Genomic DNA, 22,195 nt, shown 5'->3' with positions numbered 1-22,195 from the left:
AAAAAGAGACAGGATAAAGAGAAACGAAAAACAGGGCAAGGCTAAAGAAAAAGACATATAAGTGAGTGCAGATGAAAGCTACAGATACCTCCACCCCCCACCCTGCACCCCTCATCCACCCACTCCGACTTCCAAGCACACCAAGGTGGGGCGTGTGCTTTGTAGGACCTGCCACCTCCTCGCCTCTCCTGAGGTCTTGGTGCTCACAACATTTCCCTCCACTCTGACACAGCCCCTGGATGCTCAGGAGTGGCGGGCTGAGGGAGAGGAGGAGAGAGAAAAGTGAACCAAAGGCAGAACTCGCCAAGCGAAGCCACTTACGCACAGTGCGGCCGGCAGCATTTCCATCCTACCTTTGCTGTCGCCATGTCAGCCGGCTCCATGATCTCTGCTTGGCCTAAGGAGCAGCGGCACCATCCAGAGAGAAAAGGCAGAGTCACAAACGTCCACCCAGGGAGAACAAACCACCCCTCTGGAAGGCTGAGGAAAATAAGACATCTATTTCTACACTCTGGCCCCCTGGGACTTCCTCAGTTTCCGGGTAAGAGTCAGAGTCTGGAGGTCCCCAGCAAGTAGGGGGGCCCTGTCTCCTGTCTCCTGTCTCCACAGACGCCCAGGAGGCTGAGTCAGGGGCATCTCCCCTGGCCTGGTACTTCTTCCCAGGAGCGAAGTGTGGGTCTCCCCAGTCTCCCGCTGTGAGAGGGAGAGGTCACAAGATGGAGGCCTGCCCTCCCATCACCCCGCCAACTGGTACCCACAGGTCAGGATGAGGAGGGCATGTGGGAAGAGGCCAGCTGGCAGGTAATGAGCAAGAGCTGAGGGGAGCAGGAAGGAAGAAGGTCAGCGGTTGGTGGGGAACAGGCAGGTGTGAGAACCTCAAGAAGGTGCAGGCACTCGGCTGGAAGCAGAAAGGTGCTGTGTGAGGAAGCGCCGGAGCCACAAAGCCGGAGCCTGGCACAGCAAGGTGGAGAATGCAAAAGGAGAGAAATTCGCCCGGTGAAGCCACTCACCTTGCAATAACATTCAGACTGACTGAGGCCTACACAGGAGCCAGGAGCGGGCGGTTCACAAACCCCCACTCCACTCCCAGAGACTCAGAGCCTCTGTCTAAAGGTACATGAGAGCAGCCGGCAGCCTGCCTGGATCTGCAGAGGCCCCTGGCTCTCTCCGAGCAGCCTGATTGGAGGAGCAGGATGACTTCATCCAGCCCCATTCATCACTCTAGGTTTCCTGCCCAACAGGGACAGACCGCTCATTTGCAGTGACTACAGCTTCCTCTCTGGCCCACTTTACTTGGGCAACCTGGGATAAGCTGAGTCTATCAGGGGCACCCAGGGGAAGGGGATCAGAGTACCCCAGCCCTATAGGGAAGATGGTAACAGGCTGCTCACACTGCCAAGACAGTGCAAGGATTCTATTTAAAACACAGTACATATACTGACTGTGTGTGTTTGCAGTGCCAGAGCTGGCATCCACGCAACAGAGCAAGGCTCCTAGAAACTGGCAAGGAAACAAAGTGTACACTCTGGGGAACCATGATCTTCTTGACAAAACAGGAAAATAAGCCCATCCAAATCTTGAAAGATATTTCCCCCAATCAGAAAGAATACTCTATGGAAAAACACCCATGTCCTGAGGCATCTCCAGGTACCTTCCTCCTGTCATTTTCCCCCATCGGCTCCCCTATAGCAGCCCCTGAAACATGCTAATCTGTCTTCTGCTAAGGATATGGGTTCTTTCATGCTTGTGATCTCACATCTACAAAAGGCTACAAGTGGGCCAGGTACAGTGGCTCACGCCTGTAATCCGCCTGCCTTGGCACTTTGGGAGGCCAAGGCAGGTGGATCACCAGGTCAGGAGTTGGAGACCTGCCTGACCAACATGGTGAAACCCCATCTCTACTAAAAATACAAAAAATTAGCCGGGTGTAGTGGCGGGTGCCTGTAATCCTCCCAGTTATCCAGGAGGCTAAGGCAGAAGAAGAATTGCTTGAACCCCAGAGGTGGAGGTTGCAGTGAACCAAGACGGTGCCACTACACTCCAGCCTGGGCAACAGAGCAAGACCTTCAATCAAAAAAAAAAAAAATGCTACAAGTGAATGGGACCTAACAGTTTCAGCTCCCATTTTACAGATGAGGAAACTAAGGCCCAGATAAAAGGCCAAAGGGTAAAAACAAGAACATCAGTCTCCCGATGCTCATTTCCATGTAGACTTTACCCTCAGAAATGGTGAGATCCTGAGATAAAAATGATCCCCCCTTATTTCCTCTTTCCTTTCCTCCCTCAAATCTACTCCCAATCCAGCCCCCAGACCACAGGAAAAAACCAACAAAGCAAGTGTTAGATAGAGTAAAACAAAATAAAAAAGAAAGCATGGCCAGGCATGGCGCCTTACACTGCCTTACATCTGTAATCCCAGCACTTTGGAATCCAAAGTAGGTGGATCACCTGAGGTCAGGTGTTCAAGACCAGTTGGGCCAACACGGTGAAATCCCGTCTCTACTAAAAATACAAAATTAGCCAGGCTTGGTGACGCAAGTATGTAGTTCTAGCTACTTGTGAGGCAGAGGCAAGAGAATGGCTTGAACCCGGGAGGCAGAGGTTGCAGGGAGCCAAGACCGTGCCATTGCACTCCATCCTGGGCAACAAGAGCAAAACTCTGCCTAAAATAAATAAATAAATAATAGAAAAATAAATAAATAAATAAATAAAATAAGGCAATGATTTTGCGATCAATTATTACCTTGCTTCTATTCAAGTCTGATTTTTTTTTTTTTTTTTTTTTTTTTTTGAGACGGGGTTTCGCTCTTGTTACCCAGGCTGGAGTGCAATGGCACGATCTCGGCTCACCGCAACCTCCGCCCCCTGGGTTCAAGCAATTCTCCTGCCTCAGCCTCCTGAGTAGCTGGGATTACAGGCACGCGCCACCATGCCCAGCTAATTTTTGTATTTTTAGTAGAGACGGGGTTTCACCATGTTGACCAGGATGGTCTCGATCTCTCGACCTCGTGATCCACCCGCCTCGGCCTCCCAAAGTGCTGGGATTACAGGCTTGAGCCACCGCGCCCGGCTATTCAAGTCTGATTTTATGACCAAACAACTCAATCAGGTAGATCAATACAGACTAGAAAAGTTTTCCAAAAAATTGGTGACACTGACAACAGTAATCACAGATCTGGCTTAACTACAGGAACAATAATTGTGACAACTCTCATGTGTACAGTGCTCCATAATTTACAATGCATTTCTCTTATAGTTTGAATGTCTCTTCCAAAAATCATGTTGAAATTTAATGGCCATTGTGGCAGTATAGTTTTAAGAGGTGGAACCTTTAACAGGTAATTAGGTCACGAGAGTCGCCCTCATGAATGGTTTGATGCAGTTATCCTGAGAGTAAGTTGGTTATCATAAGAGTGGGCTCCTTAAAAAAGGATGAGATCAACCAATTTTCTTCCTGTCTAAGCCACTCTTTTGCCCTTCTGCCACGAGGTAACTCGGCACAAGGCCTTCTCTAGCTGCTGGGATTACACTTTTGGACTCCCCAGCCTCCTGAACCATGAGCCAAATAAATTTCAGTTCTTTATCAATTACTCAGCTTGGGTGTTCTGCTATAGCAGCAGAAAACAGACTAGAATTGTTTCCAAATTCGTCACCTCCTTCGATACTCAGAACCCTGTGAGGTCAAGACTCTTTTCCCCATTTTAAAGGTAACTAAACTGAGATTCAGAGACTTTAAGCAACTTGTCCAAGGTCACACAGGCAGCAGAGCAGAACTGAGACTCAACCCCGTATTTACTAAGTCCTTTCCTTTCCACTAAACATTGTAATAACAAATTTCCTAACTCTTCACTTTTTCCTCCTCGATCTGCACCCATGCCCTTCTCCCCATTACTATATTTTAGTAGAGAATATAAAAAAATTGATACTTCCCTTTGAGGTCTTTTTTTTTAATTGAAAATGGCAGATTATAAAAAATGCATTGTTAAACATTTAGAAACCAATATTGGGACTATTCAGAAGTTGGTATATACATTTAAACAAATCTGCTGTGTACAGGAAAAATTGCTTTTAGATAAAAAGTATGTATCTAAATGAATTCACTTATATTCACCTTATTTTAATTCAACTACTCTGATTTAAATTGAGGTGAGAGGGAAGGATATATATCCTGTCACAGACACACATCCTGTTAGAGGCACATTTTTTTTCTAGCCATCATAAACAGAATTCAACACTTCTCCCATTCATATTCCATCCTACTCGAATTAAAAAGGTTGAGGATGAGAGTAGTGGAATTTCGGCCAATAGATGGTTTTCTTTAACCTATTTTCTGGTTTCCATATGCCCTAGACTATGGTCTTGAATGCAATAAACCTGAAAAGCCATGAGGCTTTGCCAGCATTGCAGTAGAGGTAATCAATCATACACCAACCAAAAACCAAAGGTGTGGGGGCCATGCCAATCTACAGGTCATCTTTTCTGCTCAGAGGCCTCTAACGTTTCTTCTGGCTCTTGCCGTGGCTTGCCATCCTCTCTGTTCCTGGGCTGACAGTCAAATGTACAAACACATGGAGAGCAGAAGGCTAGTATACATGGAGAAGGATATTTCATCAAAATCACACAGAAATCAGACCCATGTTAATGGGGGTCCACCCAGCCTCCCAAACAACCAAAAACATTTATCCACTCAGTTTTTAAAGAACTGTGACACAGCCCTGAATGGTGAACATGTGCACCAGGCGTCAGAAGCACCGTATGCATATTACATAGCAAATCACATGTCTAAACTCAAAGCAGCAGGGAGAGTGCTGTTAACTGCAGAGTAGACAACCTAGACATTGAGGCCGGGCAGGAGGCAGGGGAGAACTAGGCTTTAATGAGAGTGGGGAGAAGGAATATGTCCCAGAGCAAAGAAAACGCCAGGAATAAAGAGAATGAAAGAGAAAACAGGATGGGGAAGAGGGGGAGGTGTACTAATGAAGGTTGTCTAAATAAAACCAATCGAATCCCTACCTCTGCTGCTAGTAACCAGAAAGGACTTGATCTAAATAATTCTTCATAACATAAATAATTTCTCTATTCTATGTAGTTGCTTTTTGCTTTTTGAACTAGAGATCAGAAGCTCCAACTTCTGCAACTTAAGCTCATTTCATTTTCCCTAATATTTAACAAAATACAGAAATAAATGCCTCTTCATATCATTCTCTCTCTAGGGCAATTATTTCTACTAATTACTTTACCCTGGATATTACTTTCTAACTCCTTAATCACTGTACTTACATATCAAGTTAAAAAGAGAGAGAGAAAAAAACAGATGCTTTTGAAAAGAGACTGGAGTGAGTTTTGATAGGGATGTGGGCGAAGGGGCTGTGGGAAGCACAGTGCTGTGTTCCGAGGACAGCTCCGAGGCTGGGCACTGCACCTGCTTCTTTAGGAACAGCCTCCATGGCAGCTGCCTCTTGGGAGGTGGGGCTGCAAGGAAACCGAGTGAGGCAAACCCTGGTCACATCAACCTCCCCCACTGCACTCTGGGATATGTAGTTTTGAGTGACGGGCAGTGCCGCGGCCATGTTTGCATTGCTTATCGAGTGTGCGGCTTGATCTCTCTGTTTGTCCTAAGCCTACAAATATAAATCAGATGCTTTTGCAAAAGAGGTGAAATCCCTTCTCTCCAGAGTCTGGATGCTGACTGTAAACTGAAAAGATGGTGATGAAACAGAAAGAGATTCATAGAACTACAGGGGACTTGAAATAAGAAAGACCTTGAGAGGTCACTAGATGTAGATGCTGTCGGTATACGAAGATGACAGGTTCCCTGAAGAAGGGAAGAGAGGGAGAGAAAAAAAGAGGAAGGAAGAAAAAGAGAGAGAGTGAAAGAGAAAGAGGGCAGTGTGTTTGTGTTCCCATGAGGATGTGTATCTGCTTCAGTGCCTTTTTTTCTGCTTGTTAACCATCAACTTTTAGAGGCAGCTGAGCATGAGGAACAGTTTCTGCTTGGATTCTGACTCGACCACTCACCCACCATCTGTGAATCTTCAGCAAGTTACTTAGCCCTGTGTGCCCCCATTTCCTCATCTATAAGACAGGGATAATAATATTACTCAAGTTACAGGCTGTTACAAAGATTAACAAGACAACATATGTAAAGGGATTAGAGTTGTGTCTGGAACATAGTAAATATTACCTAAGATTTAGGTGTTTGTTTTTCATTCAGTGGTTTGCCACCTGTCTTCCCCTAATCCATGTGACCTCTTACCCTAGAGCAGGAAATTTTATGTCCCCCACAGAATTGATGATGGTAGAGACAGAGTGGACAGCAGTCAAACCCACCTGCTGTTTTAGGTGAACAAAGACATCAAAACAAGCTCGGCATGGTGGCTCATGTCCGTAATCCCAGTACTTGGGAAGGCTGAGGGGGAAGAATCACTTGAGGCCAGGAGTTCAAGACCAGCCTGGACAACAGAGTGAGAGACTCCCATCTCTAAAAAAAAAAAAAAAAAAAAAAAAAAAAGTTTTTAAAATATTTTTTAAAGATGTTGAAACAAAGAGGTGAGACAGTCACTAAAATAAGAAAAAGAACAACAACAACAAAAAAGAGGAATAAGGAAATACAACAGGAGACCCTTGTTGAACAGATCCAACATTAAGAGAGGCTTTTGGGAGAGGCGTAGAAAAATGTCATCAAAAACAGTAAGAGTCTACATGGAAATAAACAAAAGTCATAAAGAAAATCAGAGAAACTGGTCGGGCGGGATGGCTCAAATCTGTAATTTAAGCACTTTGGGAGGGGAGGTGGGTGGATCACTTCAGACCAGGCACTTGAGATCAGACTGGCCAACATGGAGAAACTCCATCTCTACTAAAAATACAAAAATTAGCCGTGCTTAGTGGTGCCTGCCTATGATCCGTGGTACTCTGGAGGCTGAGGCACAAGAATCACTTGAACCTGGTAGGTGGAGGTTGCAGTGAGCCAGGATTGCACGACGGCACTCCAGCCTGGGCAACAGAGCGAGATCTTGTCTCAAAAAAGAAAATCAGAGAAATTAATCTGGTTGGAAGTGGGAGGAAAGAGGTGAAACTGAGAGAGGAACTGTTGATGAAGAGAAGCTGACTGGCACAAGAGAAACTAGCACGATGGGAGTCACTACTGCAAAGGTCAAGTTGGAATTGGTCTGGCCGAGCTGCACTGCTCTCTGGAGAAGTCAGGCTGTTGTATGAGGGCTTGAGGTGGAAGTTTCTGAAGCAGTCAAGATAAGGCAGGAGGAACACAGGTGGTGAGAATTAAATATCAGCTTCTAGCAGAAAAGGAAATAGCTAAGCCTTCGGAGCGAGGGTGACATCGAGAGTAGAGAGAAAAGCCTGCCTGAATACAAGTCCTTGTGGGCTGGACAAAGCGGGAGGCATCAGCCTGCTTAGCCATCAGCTTGCTTAGGGGAGCTCACACCTCGTGCAAGAATGAGGGCCTTGGCTGGTACCCGTGCTGTTCTATGCCTGAATTCCTCAGGGAAAAACAAGACAGGTCAAAGGACACCCACCTCCCTGAGCTGCTAGCAATTCCTGAGACTCCTTAACAAGTGACAGAAACGTGAGTGACATTACCTCAGCCTCTAGAACTGGACAGGACAGTGCAGTGCAGTGGCTGAAATCTAGAGTCAGACTTCGCAGTTCAAACTCTAGCACATTATTTAATAGCTGCGTGATATTTTATGAGTTACGAAACCTCTCTAAGCTTCAGTTTTCTTATCTATTAAATGGAGATCAGAATAATACTATTTCATAGAAAAATGGTAAGATTTAAGTGAAAACACAGTAACTAAAAACTGGCAAAATTTAAATGAAAACACAGTAACTGACACAGAATAGGCACATTCGATCAACGGTAACTAAAATAATCTTGTCTTATAATTACTATCCTAGGGGTTTGGGTGGGGGGTTGGGAACAATGGGGACTCCATGTGTTCCCTCAGTCCTCCAAGCCATCTGCACTTGGTGCCAATGCAAAGCTAGCTGTGGTCTGGTTATGCAACTCCTTCCCTTACCTACTGTCTCCAGACACAATCACACCACCTCCAGTCAGCAGCTGGTCCCTTGCACTGTGCTTTCAGATGACAAAGTTGTACAAGTGCTTCAGAAATGGAAAGGATCATGACTCCATAAGGCTACCACGCCCGGCCCTGGGAGCTTGCTCCAATGCCTGTACCAGTGTTCACAAACGCCCTTTCACCAGGCTGCAGAGGACTTCGGAGCTTGTCACACAAGGGTTTGGAGTGACAGTACAATAATCCCTGTCTTCTGATGGGTCATCCTTTGCATTTTGAATTTTGACCTCGTCTCAATTTAGTGATATGCTTTGCAATACTCTCTCACGATGATGGGAAGTGGCAGAAAGCCACAGCTCCCAGTCAGCCACAGACAGGATCACGAGAGTAAACAACTGATACTCCACAGTGAACTGTACTGCCAGATGATTTTGCCCAACTATAGGAAAATGTAAGTGTTGTATGTTTAAGATAGGCCAGGCTAAGCTATGACATTCAGTAGATTAGGTATATTAAATGTATTTTCTTTTTTATTTTTCCTTTTTTTTTGAGACAATCTCGCTCTGCTGCCCAGGCTGCAGTGCAATGGCGCCATCTCAGCTCACTGCAACCTCTACCTCCCAGGTTATAGGAGGTTCTGTTCTGTCCAGTTCTAGAGGCTGAGGTTGAAGTAATGTCACTCATGTTTCTATTGCTTGTTGGGGTTGGGAGGTCTCAAGAATTGCTATCAGCTAAGGGAAAATCAAGTGATTCTCATGCCTCAGCCTTCTGAGTAGCTGGGATTACAAGTGCACACCACCACACCTGGCTAATTTTTGTATTTTTAGTAGAGACGGAGTTTTACCATGTTGCCCAGGGTACTCTTGAACTTCTGACCTCAGGCAATCCACCTGCCCTGGCTTCCCAAAGTGTTGGGATTACAGACATGAACCACCATACCTGGTCTATTAAGTGCATTTTCAATCCACAGTATTTTCGATTTATGATGGGTTTACCAGGAAGTAATTCCCGTTTAGGAGCATTTGTATAAGGGAAGCCACAGGATTAACTGAGCAAGGGGTCAGCAGGGAAGGGAGACGGGGCAGAGTCCAATAATATCGCCTGACTTTTTTATATGGTACATTATAAATGGAACCCGCATGTTTGCATCATTCTATCAAAACACCCTCTTTTAGACTGGGGAGACCAGTGATGAAATATGAGTTAGGATGGAAGAAGGAAGGATTATCCGAATGGCTGGACATCACTGCACACAGGCCACTGGGAGACTCTCTAGGAACTCATGCTGAAGCCAAGAGGAAAACAGGATAAGGTGGCAAACAGACTGTGCTCACAGATCCCTGGCAGTCCTCAGGGACTCCTGTTGGAGAAGAATGGTTCACCGGGAATGCTGGTGAGCTGAGTGGAGAAAGAGAAGAAAGGTAAAGGACTTTTGCAGCTCCTGCAAATACCTGTGGGGCTTCATTTGACACCTGTGGAGAGGTAAGACTAACACTAGCTCTGCTTCGCTGCATAGGCATGATAGTGAAATGGAAAGAAAGCATCAGAAAGATGTTGTCAGACAAGAGATATGCTGGAACTTTCTTCCATTTAACTCGCTAGTTAAAATTTTAAGGTACTTCTCAAAATCAGTAAGACACAGGAAACATACTCAAAAAAGATAATTAAAAGAAAAACCTATTCAGCCATAAGGCACCTTTAACTAGATCATTCAGAATCACTGGAGTCTCTGTTCTCTCCTGGTCAATTGATTTTCTTGTTCTGCCCGTTTTTGGAGCTCGCCTAGCGATGACCATTAATAGACTTGCTCACACACCTCCACCTCTGGAGCTCCAATTCCAGCAAGTTAGAAAAAAAAGATCCATCAGATTTAAGAAAAAGCAGGTTCTGCACAGGGTCCCAAGTGCCTTGATAGTCATGTTTCTTTGCTAGAGAAGTAAGAGTATTGCAAGTAAGAACTTGAGCTCTAGGCCGGCACAGTGGCTCTCGCTGTAATCCCAGTACTTTGGGAGGCCCAGGTGGGCAGATCACTTGAGGCCAGGAGTTCAAGACCAGCTGGCCAACATGGTGAGACCCCATCTCTACTAAAAATAAAAAAAAATCCAGGCATGGTAGCACACACCTGTGGTCCCAGGCACTCAGCAGGTTGAGGCATGAGAACCGCTTGAACCCAGGAGGTGGAGGTTGCAGTGAGCCAAGATCACGCCACTGTATGTACTCCAGTCTGGGAGAGAAAGCAAGACTCTATTTCAAAAAATTAAAAAGAAACAAACAAAAAAGAACTTGAGCTCTGGAGTTGAACCCATGCTAGTAACAAACTTTGACAGTAGAAGATGAGTATAATTTCCCTTTAGACTTACTATAATGGTTAAATAAGATAGCACAAGAAAAGCACAATGTTGAACACATAATATGCCCTCAAACTAGCATCTATTGCCAGGCATAGTGGCTCACAACTGTAATCCCAGCACTGTGGGAGGCCAAGGTGGATGGATCACTTGAGGCCAGGAGTTTGAGATCAACCTAGCCTACATGGCGAAACCCTGTCTCTACCAAAAACATGACAATTAGCTAGAAATGGTGGCATATGCCTGTAGGCCCAGCTACTCGGGAGGCTGAGGCAGGACAATCACTTGAACCCAGGAGATGGAGGTTGCAATCAGCCGAGATCGTGCACTGCACTCCAGCCTGAGTGACAGAAGAGACTCTGTCTTTAAAAAAAAAAAGTATCTATTTTCATTATTAATAATAATAATGCCATTATTACCCAGAACATAAATATCACTCTTTCACAAACAAAGTACACAAAGAGTCTGCATTGTCTTGGATTTACTGGTCACATCTGTAGATTGGTGAAAGCTCCCTATAATTATCCATTTTTTCACTTAAAAAGACGCCTATTAATTTCAGCAAATTCCCCATCATAGACATGAATCACAGACAAGCATATAGCCATTTGATATAGGTACTGAAGAAGAAATTTATGGTTTAGGAGAGCATTTGACCTCTCGAGTCCCTGCTTAAAGACCACATCTGTAGGTCTTTTTTTTTTTTTTTTTTTTTTTTTGAGATGGAGTCTTGCTCTGCCACCTAAGGCTGGAGTGCAATGGCACAATGTCGTCTCACTGCAGCCTCTGCCTCCTGGGTTCAAGCAGTTCTCCTGCCTCAGCCTTCCAAGTAGCTGGGATTATAGGCATGCACCACCACACCTGGCAATTTTTGTGTTTTTAGTAGAGACAGAGTTTCGCCATGTTGGCCAGGCTGGTCTCAAACTCCTGACCTCAAGTGAGCTGCCGGCTGTGGCCTCCCAAAGTGCTGGGATTACAGGTGTGAGCCACCGTGTCTGGTCAAAATATCCTTATTTACAAGGACAATTCTCAGCCAGTTGAACCTATTCATCATTTAAGATGCCCAGAGAAAGGGAAACACAGACAATAGATCTGTTTCACTTCTAGAGGGAAAAAAGATGAGTGGGAGAAATTGCTCCCCTTGTGGATCCCACAGCAAGTGTGTAGCGGAGTTTCAAAAGTCAACTAAACAAAGAGTTTCAAAAATTCAACTCTAAATTCAACTGACTAACTCACCCATCATGCTCACATAAAGAAGACACAAAGGAGCTTTTGTGTGGGGAAGCGGGGAGTGCACTCAAACAACCTCCACTCCCACAGCCCATCTCCCCACCCACCACCATTGAATCAGGGTCAAAATGCCTTTCTCCTCATCTCAGTGGAAGAGCTTCACCTTCAGACCAAGGAGAAATGGCAAAGAAAAAGGAAGAGAGCCAGCATTTAAGTGCTCACATAAGAAAGGAAGCACTGAGTAACCTGGAAAGTTGGTGACAGATAAGATGGAATGATTAACTTAATTACATACCCCTCCACCCACCTTTCCCCTTGCTACTCAATGGTGATTCTCGAACCATACAGAAGACAGGTAAGGGACACAGAAGTTGTGTCCCCAGGTGTTTTGGTCCTTTTTCTGTTGCTATAACAGAATACTACAGACTGGTTAATTTATAAAGAAAAGAAATGTATTTCTTATAGTTCTGGAGGTTGCGAAGTTCAAGATTAAGGAGCTGCATCTGGTGAGGGTGTTTCTCCTGTGTTACGACATGCAGAGGGTATCACATTGCAAGAGGGAAAAGGCATGTCTCTCTCCCTCTTCTTTTAAAGCTGCCAGCTCCATTGTGGGGGCTCCACCCTGATGACCTAATCTCATCCTAATTACCTCCCAGAGGCCTTGTCTTTTAATACTGTTCCAATGGGGATCAAGTTTCCAACACATAAATTTCGGGGTCACAATCAAACCATACCAACCAGGCTAGGTGGCAAAAGGCCCTTCCATGTCCCAGTCCTATTAAATTGTATGCCGGATATTAGCTAGAGTAGGATCACAGGAGGTTTCAGGGGTCGGAGCATGTTTCTCTTTAGTTTTCATTTTTATTTATATTTTCTTTATCGGCAATGCTTTTGGAGAAAGAGCATGTTTCTCAAAGCATGGTCCAAGACCACCTACATCAAAATCACCTGGGATATATGTTAATTGTGCAAATTCCTAGGCCTTTCCCAGTCTACAGGACTCAGAATTTAAGAGTAAGGCTCAGGAATTTGCATATTAAATAACCTTTGCTTGTGACTCTGAACCACATTAAAAGGCTGAGGACCACTGCTTCAGAACCATGGTCTAACCAGTGGGACACTCATAAACAAGGAGACATGAACACTTACCCATGGCCATGGAGAAAGATAATATTAGGGCATAGCAAGGTGGCTGAATAGAAGCCTACACCATTCATTGACCCTACAGGAACAAAAAATTTTAAATTAACTATACACATAAAGGGCCATCACAAGAACCAAAGTCGGGTGAGCAATTACAGTAACTGGTTTTAACTTCATATAACTGAAAGAGACATTGAAGAGGGCAGGAAAGAAAGTCTTGAATCATCAGTGCCTTCCCTCCCTTATCCTCCAGCAGTGGATGTGCAGCATGAAGAATCTGTACACTTGGGAGAGGGAGAGCACAGCAGTTGTGAGGCTTTGCATTGAACCCAGCTGTGGTGGCTATGGTAAAGGCTCCTTCGGTTTGAGAAAAGCAGAGGGAAAAGTAAAGGGCACTCTGTCTTTCACCTTAAGCACATAAGGTGAAAGGTTACAGCTTGGCCATAGTGAGGTAGAACACCAAGCAGGCTCTTGGGGTCCCCAGGTCCAGGTCAAGGCTCTTGGTTGGCATTTCTGGACTTGCTCTGGACCAGAGGGGAGCCAACTGCCTCAAAGGGTAAGTCCCAGACCTGGCAGCATTCAACAGAAGCTGAATGAAGAGTCTTTAGACTTTAAGTGAACATCAGCAGTGGCCTGACAAAACCCCCCATGGGCCATTGTGATGGTGGTAGCCACAGGGAGAGGCTCCTCTGTCTAGGAATGGGGAGGGAAGAGTAGGAAGGGCTTTTTCTTGTGGTTTGAGTGCCAGCTTAGCTTCAGAAGAGTAGTATATCAGGTAAATTTCTAAGGTTTTTTTACGTCAATCCCTAGCTCCCAGACAACATCTCTGGACTCATCTGGGGCCTAGTGGAGACTCGCTGCCCTGAAGGGAGGGACAAAAACCTGGCTGGCTTTGCCACCCGCTGATTGTAGAGCCCCAGGATCTTGGTGAACTTACACGGTAGCCAGGTCGTGGTTACAGCAGGCCTTGAGTGAGACTCAGTAGTGTGCTGGCCTCAGGTGTGAACCAGTGCAGTTCCCTGTGGTGGTGGTCACAGGGATGCTTCTGTTTCCCTCCTCCCAGTTCCAGGAGGCTAACCAGAGAGAGAGAGACCACATTCGTTTGGGAGAAGAGAACAAGGGTCTCTGCATGGCAATCCAGAGAATTCTTCCTGATCTTATCCAAAACCACCAAAGTGTTACCTCCATGATTGGACAAGAACCACAACATTTTTGGGTTTGGGGGCCAAATGCCTTTGAATACCAGAAAAGCCTTCACAAAAAGAACAAGCACAAACAAGCCAAGACTATGAAGACTACAATAAATGCCTAGCTCTACAATTCACAGACACCAAAGAACATCTACAAGCGTCAACACCACATCCAGGAAAACATGACCTCATCAAATGAACTAAATAAGGCACCAGAGACCAGTCCTGGAGAAACAGAGATATGTGGCTTTCAGACAGAGAATTCAAAATAGCTATTTTGAGGAAATTCAGAAATTTAAGATAACACAGAGAAGGAATTCAGAATTCTATCAGATAAATTTAACAAAGATATTGAAATTATTAAAATGAATAAAGCAGAAATTCTAGAGATGGAAAATGCAATTAGCATGCTGAAGAATGCATCAGAGTCTCTTAAGAGCAGAACTGGTCAAGCAGAAGAAAGAATTAGTGAGCTGGAAGACAGACTATAGGAAAATACAGTTAGAGGTGACAAAAGAATAAAAACCAATGAAACATGCCTATAATATCTAGAAAATAGCCTCAAAAGGGTAAATCTAAGAGTTATTGGCCTTGAAGAAAGAGGGTAGAAAGCTTGTTCAAAGGGATGATATCAGAACCTTTCAAACCTATAGAAAGATAGCAATATTCAAGTACAAGAAGGTTATAGAGCACTGAGCAGATTTCACCCAAGAAAGACTACCTTAGGCATTTAGCAATCAAATTCCCAAAGGTCAAGGATTTAAAAAAGGATCCTAAAAGCAGCAAGAGAAAAGAAACAAATAACATACAATTGAACTCCAGTACATCTGGCAGCAAACTTCTCAATGCAAACCTGACAGGCAAGGAAAAGGTGCTGGAAAAAAACAAAACAAAACAAAAAAAAAAAAACTTTTACCCTAGAATAGTACATCTGGTGAAAATAAGCTTTAAACATAAAGGAGAAATAAAGACCTTCCCAAACAAAAGCTGAGGGATTTCATCAACAACAGACCTGTCCTACAAGAAATGCTAAAGGGAGTTCTTTAATCTGAAAGAAAAGGATGTTGATGAACAAAAAGAAATCATATAAAGGTACAAAACTCACGCACCATAGTACACAGAACATTATAACACTGTAATTGTGTTGTATAACATATTCTTATCTTCCATAGAAAGACTAAACAATGAACCTAACAAAAATAATACCAATGGCAACTTTTTCATGACACAGAAAGTATAATAAGACATAAAGAACAACAAAAAGCTAAAAAGCAGAATTAACGTCTCTATGTATCAACAATAACATTGAATGTAAATGAACTAAACTCTTCAATCAAAAAATACAGAGTCACTGAACAGATGAAAAGTAAGACAGAACAATCTGCAGCTTATAAGGAACACTTTTTACCTAAAGATATACATAGACTGAAAATAAAAGGATGAAAAAAGATACTACATGCCAAAGGAAACCAAAGAAGAGCAGTTAGCCATACTTGTACCAGACAAAATGATTCCAAGACAAAAACTGCAAGAAGAAACAAAGAAGGTCATTATATAATGATAAAGGGGTTAATTTGGCAAGAGGATATAACGAATTGCAAATATATATGCACCCAACACTAGAGCACCCAGATATATAAAGCAAATATTATTACAGCTAATGGGAGAGACAGACCTCAATATAATAATAGCTGGAGACTTCAATACCCCACTTTCAGCATCAAACAGATCTTCCAGACAGAAAAATCAAAGAAACATTGGACTTAATATGTACTATAGACCAAATAGACCAAATAGGTATTTACAGAATATCTCATCCAACAGCTGCAGAATATGCATTCTTCTCCTGAGCACATGGATCATTCTCAAAAATAGATCATATGTTAGGTCACAAAACAAGTCTTAAAACATTTAAAAAACTGAAATAATATCAAACATTTTCTCTGACCACAATGGAATAAAACTAGAAATCAATAATGGGAATTTTGGAAAATATACAAACACATGGAAATTAAACAATATGCTCCTGAATGATCAGTGAACCAATGAAAAAATTAGGAAGGAAATTGAAAAATTTCTTGAAACAAATGATAACAGAAACACAAAATACCAAAATCTGTGAGATACAGAGAAAGCAGTAGTAAGAAGGTAGTTTATAGCTAAAAGTGTCTACATGGAAAATAATATTCAAATAAATAACCTAAGAATGCATTTTAAAGAGCTAAAATATCAAGAGCAAACCAAATCCAACATTAGAAGAAATAATAAAGATGAGAGCAGAAATAAATGAAATTAAAACAAAGAAAACAATACAGAAAAGCAATGAAGCAAAAAGTTGGTTTTTTGAAAAGTGAAACAAAATTGACAGACTTTTAGCCAGAATAACTAAGAAAACAAGAAAGAAGACCTAAATAAATAAAATCAGAGATGAAAAAAGAGACGTTAAAACAGACATCACTGGGATGTAAAGGATCATACTACCGATACTCAAAGGATCATTAGTGGCTACTATAAGCAACTGTATGCCAACAAATTGAGAAATAGAGGAAATGGAAAAATTCCTAAGTACATAAACATACGGTTGGATCATGAAGAAATCCAAAACTTGAACAGACCAATAACAAGTAATGAATGAGATCAAAGACATAATAAAAAGTCTCCTGGTAAAGAGAAGGCTGGGACCAGATGGTTTCACTGCTGAATTCTAGAACTAATACTAATCCTACTCAAACTACTCCAAAAAATTAAGGAGGAGGGAATACTTCCAAATTCATTCTATAAGCCCACTATTAATGGTACCAAAACCAGACAAAGACACATCAAAAAAAGAAAACCATTAGCCAATATGCCTGGTAAATACTGATGTAAAAACCCTCAACAAAATGCCAGCAAACTGAATTCAACAATATATTAAAAAGATCATTCATCATGATCAAGTGGGATTTATCCCAGGGATGTAAGGATGGTTCAGTCAACATACACAAATCAATGTGATACATCATATCAACAGAATGAAGGACAAAACCCATATGATCCTTTCAACTGATTCTGAAAAAGCATCTGATAAAATTCAACAATGCTTCATGATAAAAACCGTCAAAAAATTGCATACAGAAGGAATATTCCTCAACATAATAAAAGCCATATACAAACAGACCCACAGCTAGTATCATACTGAATGGGAGTTGACTTAGAGAAAGCCCTTCCTCTAAGATCTGGAACATGACAAAGATGCTCACTTTTATGACTGTTATTCAACACAGCACTGGAAGTACTAGCTAGAACGAGAGACAGAAATAAAGGACATCAAATTGGAAAGGAAGAAGTAAAATTATGCTTCTTTGCAGATATGATCTTGTATTTGGAAAACCTAAAGACTCCAAAAAAAAAAAAAAAAAAAAAAAAAAAAAAAAAAAAACTATTAGAACTGATAAATTCAGTAAAAAGTTGTAGGATACAAAATCAACATACATACAAATGTCAGTAGCATTTCTGGCCAGGTGCAGTGGCTCACACCTGCAATCCCAGTACTTTGGGAGGCTGAGGCAGGTGGATCACATGAGGCCGGGAGTTCAAGACCAGCCTGGCCAACATGGCAATACCCCATCTCTACTAAAAATACAAAAATTAGCTGAGCATGGTGGTGCATGTCTGTAATCCCAGCTGCTCGGGAGGCTGAGGCATGAGAATTACTTGAACTCATGAGGCAGAGATTGCAGTGAGCTGAGATTGTGCCACTGCACTCCAGCTTGGGCAACAGAGCGAGACTCTGTCTCAATTAAAATAAAATAAAATAAAGTCTGGGCACGGTGGCTCACACTTATAATCCCAGCACTTTGGGAGGCTGAGGCAGGCAGATCACTTGAGGTCATGAGTTTGAAACTAGTCTGGGCAACATGGTGAAACCCCATCTCTACTAAAAATACAGACATTCGCTGGGCATAGTGGCACACACCTGTAATCCCAGCTACTAGGGAGGTTGAGGCAGGAGAATCACTTGAACCCGGGAAGCAGAGGTTGCAGTGAGCCAGGATCGCACCACTGCACTCTAGCCTGGGTGACAGAGTGAGACCCCATCTCAAAAAAAAAAAAAAAAAAAAAAAAAAAATTAAGTAGCATTTCTATATGCCCACAGTGAATAATCCAAAAAAGAAACTTAAAAAGTAATCCCATTTTTACAATAGTCACAAATAAAATTAAATGCCTAGGAATTAACCAAAGAAGTGAAAGATCTCTATGATGAAAACTATAAAACACTGATAAAAGAAATTAAAGAGGATTAATTTCTTTCATCAGTTTCATCCATTTTTTTCCACAAAAATGGAAAGATAATCCATGTTCATAGATTAGAAGAATCAATATTGTTAAATCCATACTACCAAAGCAATCTACAGATATAATGCAACCCCTACCAAAATACCAATGACATTCTTCACAGAAATAGAAAAAACAATCCTAACATTCACCTGGAACCACAAATGACCCAGAATAGCCACTGCTATCCTGAGCAAAAAGAACAAAACTGGAGAAATCACATTACCTGACTTCAAATTCTACTACAGAGCTAGGTAAACAAACCAGAGTTATACTACCGTAAGAACAGACACATAGACCAATGGAACACAATAGGGAACCCAGAAATAAAACTATATATCTACAGTGAGCTCATTTCCAACAAAGATGCCAAGAACATCACTGGAGAACGAACAGCTTCTTCAATAAATGGTGCTGAGAAAACTGGATATCTATATGCAGAAGAATGAAATTTGACCCCTATTTCTTACCTTACATAAAAATCAAATCAAAATGCATTAAAGACTTAAACCTAAGACCTCGAACTATGAAACTACTACAAGACAACATTGGGGAAACCCCAGGATATTGGTCTGGGCAAAAATGTCTTGTATAATACCACAAAAAGTACAGGCAACCAATGCAAAAATGGATAAATGGGATCACATCAAGTTAAAAAGCCTCTGCACAGTGAAGGAAACAACAAAGTGAAAAGACAGCCCACAGAATGGGAGACAACATTTGGCAAACAGACATATGAAAAGGCACTCAACGTCACTGATCGTCAGGGAAATGAAAATTAAAACTACAATGATCTAGCATCTCACCCCAGTTAAAATAGCTTATAAACAAAAGACAGGCAACAACAAATGCTGGATAGGAAGTGTAGAAAAGTGAACACTTGTATACTGCTGGTGGAGATGTCAATTAGTACAACCACTACGGAGAACAGTTTTGCAGTTCCTTAAAAACGAAAATAGAGACCAGCAATCCCACTGCTGGGTATATATCTAAAAGAAAGGAAATCAGCATATCAAAGAGATACCTGCGCTCCTATGTTTATTTGCAGAAATGTTTACAATAACCGAGATTTGTTTGTTTTTTGTTTGGTTTGATTTTTTTGAGATGGAGTCTCACTCTGTTGCCCAGGCTGGAGTGCACTGGCACAATCTATGCTCACTGCAACCTATGCCTCCCAGGTTCAAGCAATTCTCCAGCCTCAGTCTCCCAAGTAGTTGGGACTACAAGCTAATTTGTTGTATTTTTAGTAGAGATAGGTTTTCGCCATGTTGGCCAGGCTGGTCTCAAACTCCTGAGCTCAAGTGTTCCACCCGTCTCAGCCTCCCAAAGTGCCGGGATTACAGGTGTGAGCCACTGCGCCCGGCCTACTATAGCAAAGATTTGGAAGCAACCCAAATGTCCATCAACAGATGACTGGATAAATAAAATGTGATACATACACACAATGGAGTACTATTCAGCCATAAAAAGAATGAGGTCCTCTCATTTGCAGCAACATGGATGGAACTAAAGACTACTAATGTTAACTGAAATAAGTCAGGCACAGAAAGACAAACTTTGCGTGTTCTCACTTATTTGTGGGAACTAAAAAGCAAAACAATTGACCTCATGAAGATAGAGAGTAGAAGGATAGTTACCCGAGGCTGGCAAGGGTAGTGCAGAAGTGAGGGGGCGGGGAAGCGGGAATGATTACTGGGCACAAAAAATAAAAAGAATACAATCTAGTATTTGATAGCACAACAGGATGATTATAGCCAATAATCATCGTACATTTTTAAAAACTAGGCTGGGCACAGTGGCTCACGCCTATAATCCCAGCACTTTGGGAGGCCGAGGCGGGTGGATCACGAGGTCAAGAGATTGAGACCATCCTGGTCAACAGAGTGAAACCCTGTCTCTACTAAATATACAAAAAAAATAGCCGAACATGGTGGCGTGCCTGTAATCCCAGCTACTTGGGAAGCTGAGGCAGGAGAATTGCTTGAACCCAGGAGGTGGAGGTTGTGCTGAGTGGAAATTGCGCCATTGCACTCCAGCCTGGGTAACAAGAGTGAAACTCTGTCTCAAAAAAAAAAAAAGAAAAACTAAAAAGAGTATAACCGAATTGTTTGTAACACAAAGAATACATGGTTGCGAGGATGGACACCTTATCTTCCATGCTGTGATTATTACATCCCTATATCAAAACGTCTCACGTAACCCAGAAATATATACACCTACTATGTACCCATAAAAATTTTTAAATTTTCTAAAAGGAATATTAGGACTTGTATTAATATTTATGTTTATTTCATCTTGTTAAAATTTGTTTTATTATATTACAGTAGACATAAAATATTTAGTACAGAAGTGTACACATAATTTATGTATATGTATATATGTTTGTGTATGTGTGCGTGTGTGTGTGTGTGTGTGTGTGTGTATAGATATGTAATATATATAGTATGTTCTCAAAAAAATTTTAGTAATGGGGTTTTCACCCAAGCCAGAGCATCAACTTCTGGTACAATGACTTCCTCAATACCTAAAAGGGCAAGCTAGGAGTAGTAAAGAGCTCTCCAGAGCGTACATGATTAATCAATGAGTGGCTGAAAAGAGAACCCAGCAGTTTATCCGCTGACTTCATCTCAACCCTGGAGTATGAGGGAGGCAAAGAATGCAGCAGAGAGCAGGACGAGCCTGAGGTTGGACTCTCTGCCTTGAGGCCCTGAGTTGCCACCCACTCACATTCCTTCTTCGCTCAGACTGGTAGGAGGATGGAATTTCTCCCAGCAGGAAGTAGGGAATCTGGGGAATAAAAATTACCATTCATCCTGCCAGTTGTCCAAATCTAAATCCTAACTATGGCATCAGCAAAGATAAGAGGAGTTTGCTGAGCTATAATTAACAACCCCCCTTTCTCAAGCACAAAGAAGAAACGCTGGAATAAGAGAAACAGAGCAGGTGATGGTTACACCTGCAGACAGTTCTGCTGACGGTCACAGAAGCAGCCAGGCCTGCCAGAGAGGAGATCTAAACTGGGAACTCGGGAAGGTAGGAGCAAGACAGGAGCTCTCACTTGTTTCTCTGCCCTGCCCGCAAAAGTCAGAGCTTAGCTAAGACCTAAAAAAAGGGCCTTGTGTGCTGTCTTCCACAAGACCATGTGACCCTCTAAGCATATGTGCACGTGGATCAGAGAAAGGGGAACACGTGAGGGGTGGTCACAGATCAGCACATTTCCACGAGCATGAAAAGTTCAAAAAGATGAATAGATGTGTAAGGGCCAGTCTTTGCCCTCCATTTGGGCTACCTTCCTGGAATCCCATGATCCTAGAATGTCAGAGTTAACAAAAAGTCTTACATGGTTATTCATTGGTTCATTTACTCATTTAGTAAGTATTTAAGTATTATCATGTGCCAGGCACCATGCTAAGTGTCGGGTACACAATAAAACAAAGATGGTCCCTGCTCTCATGCAATTTAGGGACTAGTTGGGAAGACAGACAACGATCAAGTCAACAAATCAATACAATTATAATGTGATTAATTCTAAGATGGAAAATAAGCCAGAGTTTTGGGCGAGTGAGGAGAGAAAACCTACTGGGACAAAGGGGTAAGAGGCAGCCTCTCTGAGATGTGACGGCTCCCAGGTGAGGAATCTGAGCTGAGAGCAGTTTGAGTGATGAATCACTAACGGAGAGGGAGGCAGAACTTAGGTCTTCCTCTCCACCAGCAGCACCACCATTAACAAAACAACATTATTCCTGAGATCTGAACAACAGGAACATCTGGGGCCTCTACCGAAGCTGTTTACAAAAGGACACTTCCACTGCAGCATTTAATCAAAGTTAGCATCTTCTGAGACAGAGCCCTCTTCCGAATCAGCTGGAACAAACAACACCTTCTGGGCCCACGGTCCACATGGAGTCCGAGCGGGCTGCCTGCGGGTGGG

At 42.7% G+C, this 22,195-nt stretch overlaps 1 protein-coding gene across 13 annotated transcripts in view; it reads right to left on the bottom strand.

Moving 5' to 3' along the window:
* The window catches only part of GRAMD1B (GRAM domain containing 1B), a 269,620-nt gene that overhangs the window by 112,313 nt on the left and 135,112 nt on the right, over window positions 1-22,195 (bottom strand). The window contains exons 1-2 of one of the 13 annotated variants that reach the window (XM_074400760.1): window positions 1,011-2,651; window positions 354-397 (exon numbers count right to left, since the gene is read on the bottom strand). The exons of 11 other annotated variants lie outside the window; for them this stretch is intronic. The gene's annotated coding sequence lies outside the window, so the exon portion shown is untranslated. Of the gene's footprint in view, window positions 1-353; window positions 398-1,010; window positions 2,652-22,195 lie in introns of those variants that run through there. One more of the 13 variants, XM_074400761.1, reaches the window with a different exon arrangement.

Source organism: Saimiri boliviensis, chromosome 6 (genome assembly GCF_048565385.1).
Source record: "Saimiri boliviensis isolate mSaiBol1 chromosome 6, mSaiBol1.pri, whole genome shotgun sequence".
Taxonomy (NCBI): domain Eukaryota; kingdom Metazoa; phylum Chordata; class Mammalia; order Primates; family Cebidae; genus Saimiri; species Saimiri boliviensis.
The sequence above is the reverse complement of the archived record's forward strand: the minus strand, read 5'-3'. Positions and strand labels throughout refer to the sequence as shown.